The sequence below is a fragment of the Cryptomeria japonica genome, chromosome 8 (assembly GCF_030272615.1).
Source record: "Cryptomeria japonica chromosome 8, Sugi_1.0, whole genome shotgun sequence".
In the NCBI taxonomy this organism is placed as follows: Eukaryota; Viridiplantae; Streptophyta; class Pinopsida; order Cupressales; family Cupressaceae; genus Cryptomeria; species Cryptomeria japonica.
Genome location: NC_081412.1, coordinates 610,392,241 through 610,399,431, shown reverse-complemented (window position 1 = coordinate 610,399,431; position 7,191 = coordinate 610,392,241).

Genomic DNA, 7,191 nt, shown 5'->3' with positions numbered 1-7,191 from the left:
TTTCAAAATTTTGCAAAGATTCGGGTATGATGGAAAGAGTCCTCTTGGACTACGCAAAGAAGGTGTCATGGAGCCTTTACAACCTGAGCTAACTACAAGAAGGGAACGCTCCAAGGGGCTTGGTTTTCTAAATCCCAAGATTCACAATAAAAGAACAAAACAGATATGGTGAGTCAAAGTGGCTGAAGTTCAACAAGAAGATGACTATTCTACAGATTCCAACGAATGGGAATGGGGCTCAGACAAATCCTCCAGCGACTATGAGCTCAACGAGACATTTAGAGAGCCAGATGAACCTACAGAAGAGGAGGAGTTTTACAAGAAATTCAGAGTTGGTCAAGAACCGACCCATAAGGATCCCGCACATTCATCGTTTCAAGGCCCTAGGTCAAGATCACATAGGATGAGGACACCTGTCCCTGAGGGTGCTACTAGTGATGATAATTTGGACTCACTCACGATCGAAACTGATGAGGAGAGTGCCATTGACGACCTCGATGACTATCTTGACATACCTGAATATAACCACATCTTCACTATTAGCCTTGCGAACTCTGAAAACACTAAAGACCTTCCCCTCGTTCACCCCCAACTCATTGACTGGGATCAGGATGGACCAGCACAGCTTGATACATTTCAAAATGACGAAGCTATTGTCGATTATCTTGGCATTCGCGACGATCTTCCTCTTGGAGATCATAAAGCAGGATACGCCATAGAGCTAAATAACATGGCATACTTTGGTGAGGGTGTCGGGCCTTCTAGTCGCAAAAATATTAAAATAAAAACAAAACAAGGGTCTTATGGCAAAAACCACACTGTGGCGCTATCTGACTCCGCAAAAGTAAAAAGAAAGGACGTATCTGAGGGTGAAAACCTCTCTGAGGCGCCCAAAGATGGAAGACTCGACATTCTCCCAGCATCATACGAGGAAAAATCATCCATGTTGGTAGAGGAGACCATAAAGACAAACATTGGCACAACAGAGGTTCCACATAACATATTTTTGGCTCAATCATTGACAGAGGCCGAGAGAGCAAAATTCATAAGCTTCTTTAAGGAATGACAAGTCAACTTCGCATGGTCTTACACTGATATGCCTGGGCTAGACCCCGATTTAGTAATGCATCATTTAACAGTCAAACCGGGGGCAAAACCAGTAAAACAGAAATTGAGGAAAATGCATCCACAAGTGGCATTATTAGTCAAGGCAGAGCTGGAGAAATTACTGGATGTCGGATTCATACGCCCAATTGATTATCCCGAATGGATCTCCAATCTAGTACCTATCAGCAAACCGGATCGCAGCATCCGAATATGCACAGACTTCAGAGATATCAACAAGGCTTGTCCAAAGGACGATTTCCCATTACCAAACATTGACTTAATCGTTGATCTCACAGCAGGTCATGAAATGCTATCTTTAATGGACGGATTTTCTGGATATAATCAAATCAGGATTGCACCTGAAGATCAACATAAAACATCATTTACTTGTCCATGGGGAACCTTTTGCTGGAATGTCATGCCCTTTGGACTGAAAAATGCAGGTGCCACGTATCAACGAGCCATGACTACTATCTTCCATGATCTCATGCACATAACCGTGGAAGACTATGTTGATGATCTTTTGGGCAAATCGATAGACAGAGGTACACATTTGGACATTCTTTCAGTTGTCTTTGATCGGCTAGAAAGATACAAGGTAAGACTAAATCCTAAGAAATGTGTCTTTGGAGTAACCTCCGGGAAGCTCCTAGGATTCATTGTGTCTAAAAGAGGTATAGAAGCTGATCCAGCAAAGGTCAAGGCTATCTTGGACATGCCGCCACCCAAGAATATCAGTCAACTTCGATCTTTACAAGGGAGACTCCAGTCCATACGAAGATTCATAGCACAACTTGCAGATAAGTGCAACCCTTTCCAGCACTTGCTACACAAAAACATCAAGTTCAAATGGGACGAGAACTATCAACAGGCTTTTCAGGCGCTCAAGGACTATCTGTTGAACCCACCAGTTTTGATGCCACCAATTCCAGATCAACCATTGCTACTTTACATATCAGCTACTCCAACAGCACTGGGGGCACTTCTAGCACAGCAAATACCTGACGGCAAGGCAAAGGTAGTCTACTATATCAGTCGCACACTGGTGGGATATGAGCTGAATTACACACCGATTGAGCGTGCCTGTCTCGCTGTGGTCTTCGCTTCACAGAAGTTACGACATTATATGCTCACTCACAAGACTAAGCTGATTGCCAGAATTGATCCACTAAAATATCTTCTCAACAAAGCTACACTTACTGGGCGGCTAGCCAAGTGGGTAATGATCTTGAGTGAATTCAACATTGAATACGTGGACAGAAAAGCCATAAAAGGACAAGCAATTGCAGATCAACTGGCAGATGCTCCCATGATAGATGATGTTCCTCTACAGTCAGAATTTCCAGATGAGTCTATTCTAACGATATCACTTGTGAAGCCATGGCAACTATACTTTGATGGCTCATACACACAGCATGGGGCAGGCGCGGGTATACTCTTTATAACTCCTCAGGGCGATTCTATACCAAAGTCATATCGCTTATCATTTCCTTGCACCAACAATATAGCGGAATATGAGGCATTAACAACTGGGCTAAGAATTGCAGTTCAGTGGAAGATCCAGGAACTTCATGTTTTTGGGGATTCTCAACTGGTCATCCATCAAGCAACTGATGATTATCAAACAAAAGATGAAAAGCTAATGCCTTATAAACAACTGGTAGATGATCTGAAACAGCACTTTGCAAAGATAGAGTTTGAGCAGATACCAAGAGACCAGAATCGTGCTGCTGATGCCATGGCTACAATTGCTTCACTCATTGATCTACCACAAAATGAGACTCGCTATGAGTTCCTGGTTGACAACCTGCTGATTCCGTCATATGAGATCACTCCTACGGAAATGATATGTGTTGTTGGTCCTGAATCCCAGTTATATGGTTCCATATTCACATACCTTCACGACAATATCTTGCCTCCCGATCTATCGAACAACCAACGCCGCACTTTCATTCGCCAATCCTCTCGATACGTTATCCTAGCTGATATCCTATACCGACGAGGTCTAGATGGCACCCTCCTTAGATGTTTAGAGAGTGATGAAGCTCAAATTGCATTACGAGAAGCGCACGAAGGGATATGTGGTCCGCATACTAGTGGTCCTACCTTGGCCAAGAAACTTATCAGGACTGAATACTACTGGCCTACTATGGAAAAAGATGCATATCAGTTTGTCAAGAAGTGTAAGCAGTGTCAAATTCATGGAGACCTTATACATGCACCAGCATAGGAACTACAGCCACTTGCATCTCCTTGGCCCTTTTGTCAGTGGGGACTCGATCTCATAGGCAAGATTCACCCTCCTTCTTCCAATGGACATAAATTCATTATCACAGCCACAGAGTATTTCACAAAGTGGATTGAAGCCGTGCCTCTCACACAAGTTACTGGGAAACAAATTGCTACTTTCATTCTGAACTATATCATTTGCCGATATGGGATTCCTACGTCCATTATCACTGGTAACGGGCGTCCTTTCAAGAACCAGGATGTTCGTGAACTCTGTGAGCGCTTCCATATCTCTCATCGTTTCTCCACACCATATTACCCCCAAGGTAATGGCCAAGCTGAGGCGTCTAACAAAACAATTCTCAAAATTCTTAAAAAGACAGTCGACGACACTGGCCGTAACTGGCATGTCCAACTCAATCCTGCACTTTGGGCCTACCGCACAAGTGTCCGCACACCTACAGGAGCTACACCTTACTCACTTGTCTACGGCTCTGAAGCCATCTTGCCTATTGAGGTCGAGTTACCTTCTTTACGGGTCTCTTTGAGAAATATAATCGACAATGAAGACTACAGGGTCTCTCGCTTAAAAGAACTAGAACTGCTGGAGGAACGAAGACACACTGCTTTTAATCATCTCAAGGCCTACCAACAAAGAATGAGTCGCAGTTACAATCACAAGGTCAAGCCTCGCACATTTGAGGTAGGTGACTTAGTCCTCAGAGAGAACCCCAAGAATCAACAAGATAGAGATAAGAAGGGCAAATTTGAACCCAACTGGCTTGGTCCTTACATCATCACAGCAGCATATGGATCTGGGGCATATCAGCTCTCAACTACAGAAGGTGAACCCTTGGAGAATCCTATCAACAGCATGCACCTTCGCAGGTTCTACACATAAGCTCTTCGGAACATCCTAATTCAAAAATACAAAAAAAAAATCAAAAATACAAAAAAATACAAAAAAAATTATAAAACAAAAAAATCGTTACATGGTGAAAACCTGGCAAACAGGCGCCTTGTGACAACAAAAAAATTGAAAAATCGAAAAAAAGTAAAGAGAAATAATTTCGTCCAACGGTGAAAACCACTTCGGTGGTGCCCTGGGCAAGTACCATGGTGAAAACTGGGCCACCAGCGCCATGCGTAGAGACTTTGCTCCTCTCTCCTTCAGGATTCACTTTCATCCTTTCACTTTGCACACACTCACAACCTATTCACTCACAATAAACTTACCCATTCCCATCATGGCTTGTTATTGATCTACCCAAGATTGGTTAGCCATCCATAAATCTCCCTTTTCACTCCCTTTCCATCCATAATAAATCAAATCCTATCTGTGACTACGGCCAATTCCTACGTCTAGTGATGGGTGTGGAACTAAGAACATCACATGTTTTGAGGAGTACAGTGTCTTCCAGCTTCCTTCCAGTCTATCCGCGCACAATCCGCAATAAAAACAGCATCTGCATCGCCAGTCCACAATAAAGTTTTGTCTTCTCCGCAATAAAGTATCAGTTTCATGGATTCAGTCAGTTTCAGATGAGACACAGCAGCAACAATGGGCTTCAACAAATCAAATCTTTCAACAGACTTAGACAACATATGGTTCAGTGCTATCTATCCTTTTTGTGAAAGTGAACATTGTGACCACAATCGAATAAGACTTAAACAAGTGACAAGAGACACCAAACTTGAGGACTACAGTGGATGTTGGTGTCGAGTCTTGGTTTTCTTTTGATTTTATCTTTTTGGTGACATGTCTTTTAGCTTTTCCAGGATGTCTTTGACTAGAGATTCTATCTCCAGGATGTCTTTGACTAGAAAGGCGAGGATGGGGTATCGTCACCTATTTGCATTTGCTGTCTGTTGATTGTCTTTTAGTAATGCTATGACTTGTCCAAGGATATGAGGACACTGTGAGTCTAGTATGAACTGGGGCATTCCTTGTTTGTGACTGTCTTATCTCCATGCAAACAGGTACAATGACTTTCTGGGCCGAACAAATGCCTCGATTGTCATAACCTATTTTGCCATAATAAAGCTCGATGATGATAACGCACAAGAAGCTCTTTCACGTTCATATCTTCTGTCTTCCATCCCCCTTTCTTGATTGACTTCCATTGTCCTTCTCGAGTCCGCGTAGCCCGCTATCACATGACTGAGTATAATGACACACCAAAAACATTTGCATTTCATATAGTTACACCTACATCACCACATATAAGCATTTCATACATACATATAGATATCACAATTGCATCACATCCTGCATACAACACATGTTAGTACATCTCACATTTTCATTATGTAAATAATCATTTGCATTATCATATTCATTTGCATTACATACATTCACATTTGCATCATGCATCACATATACAACATAAAAGAACAAAAATATATTGCATTGCATCATATAAGCATTCATATCATAAAACATGTATCACATAAGAACATTTTATCACATAAGGTACACATGCATATAGCTGTCGCAAAAATGGATCATCTCTCATATATAATCAAAAGTGTCATGATACAATGATGTCAAAAGAATCATATGGCTACAAAGAATCACCTGCAGGTGTCTACAATACAAAAATGATACATATACTGATACATAGGGAGCCCACTATAGCTATGAGGAACTCCCTCCCTCAGAGCCGCCTGGCCTCGACGGAGTCTGAGCTGTAGATGGACCTGCCCTGGGATCCCCCTGTCTCTCTAGTGGTGGTGGAGGCCCCATAACTCCACCGCTGGATGCCTGTCTCCTGCGACTCCCTCCCGTAGCCGTCGCTGTGCGCGACGATCTATGGAAGCTCCTAGCCCGCTGATCCGCTGGCACAGCTGCATAATATAGATCCCTCCAGTACCCAATCTCCTCTCCGGCTCGCAAGACATATGCGTAGCCTGCCCCTGCATCCTCTGCTGCCCAGCTCCCTACCCTCAGAGCTGTCTCGGCCTCCGTGTATCTCTGAATGGCCTGATCCCTCTCCCGCTCTGTATCCCTGAGCCTGATCCTGAGGTGGTCTCTCTCCCGTACCAAATCCTCGATCTCATCTGCCTGGCCCTGGCAGATCTCTCATAGCTCCAGCAGCTCATCCTCCTCGGGATCTCCCCCCTCCGCCTGTCCCTGTGGCTCCTCTCCTGCAGGTACCTGTCCCTGTGCCTCTGCCTGCACCTATCCCCGTGCCTGTCTAGGTACCTGTGGCTGTACCTGTCCCTGTCCCTCGGCCTGCACCTGTCTGGGTCCCTGTCTAGGACCCTGTGCTGCTGGTACCTGTAGGGGCAATCCACCCCGCCCTCTCACCACTGGAGCTGCTCTCCCCTCTCTCCGAGGTGCCACCCGCCTCTCCCCCACTACTCCCCTCCACCTCCGTCGGCCCCTACCTCCATCCCCTCCACCATCATCATCGTCTCCTCCACCCTCTCCCTCCAGTGGCTCTGCCGGATCTGTCAACCTGGGAAACGGATGCTCTGCCCAATACGCAGAGTACTCTGCGTCCATCCCTGCATCCTCTACCTCTGGCCACATACCCCATGGCATCAGCATCATCTCAGCTAACTGTGTCACTGCCTGATCATATGATAATAGTGGGCCAAACTGCACCTGATCTCTGACCGTCTGGGCATACATGCCCGAGCCTCGTGGCATCCACTGAATCCGCCCGAACTGCCTGCACACCCTGTCTACCAGCTGCCTCTCTAGAATATAGGGCGTCCGCCCCATCAAATACCTGCTCCTGAAAACGTATGGCAGCTCCAGTGCGTCGTCCTCCCACTCCTCGCACCCCAGGTACGGCCTCCAGATCACCATGTCAATATCATCAATAACTCTCCTCCAGTGCTCCAATC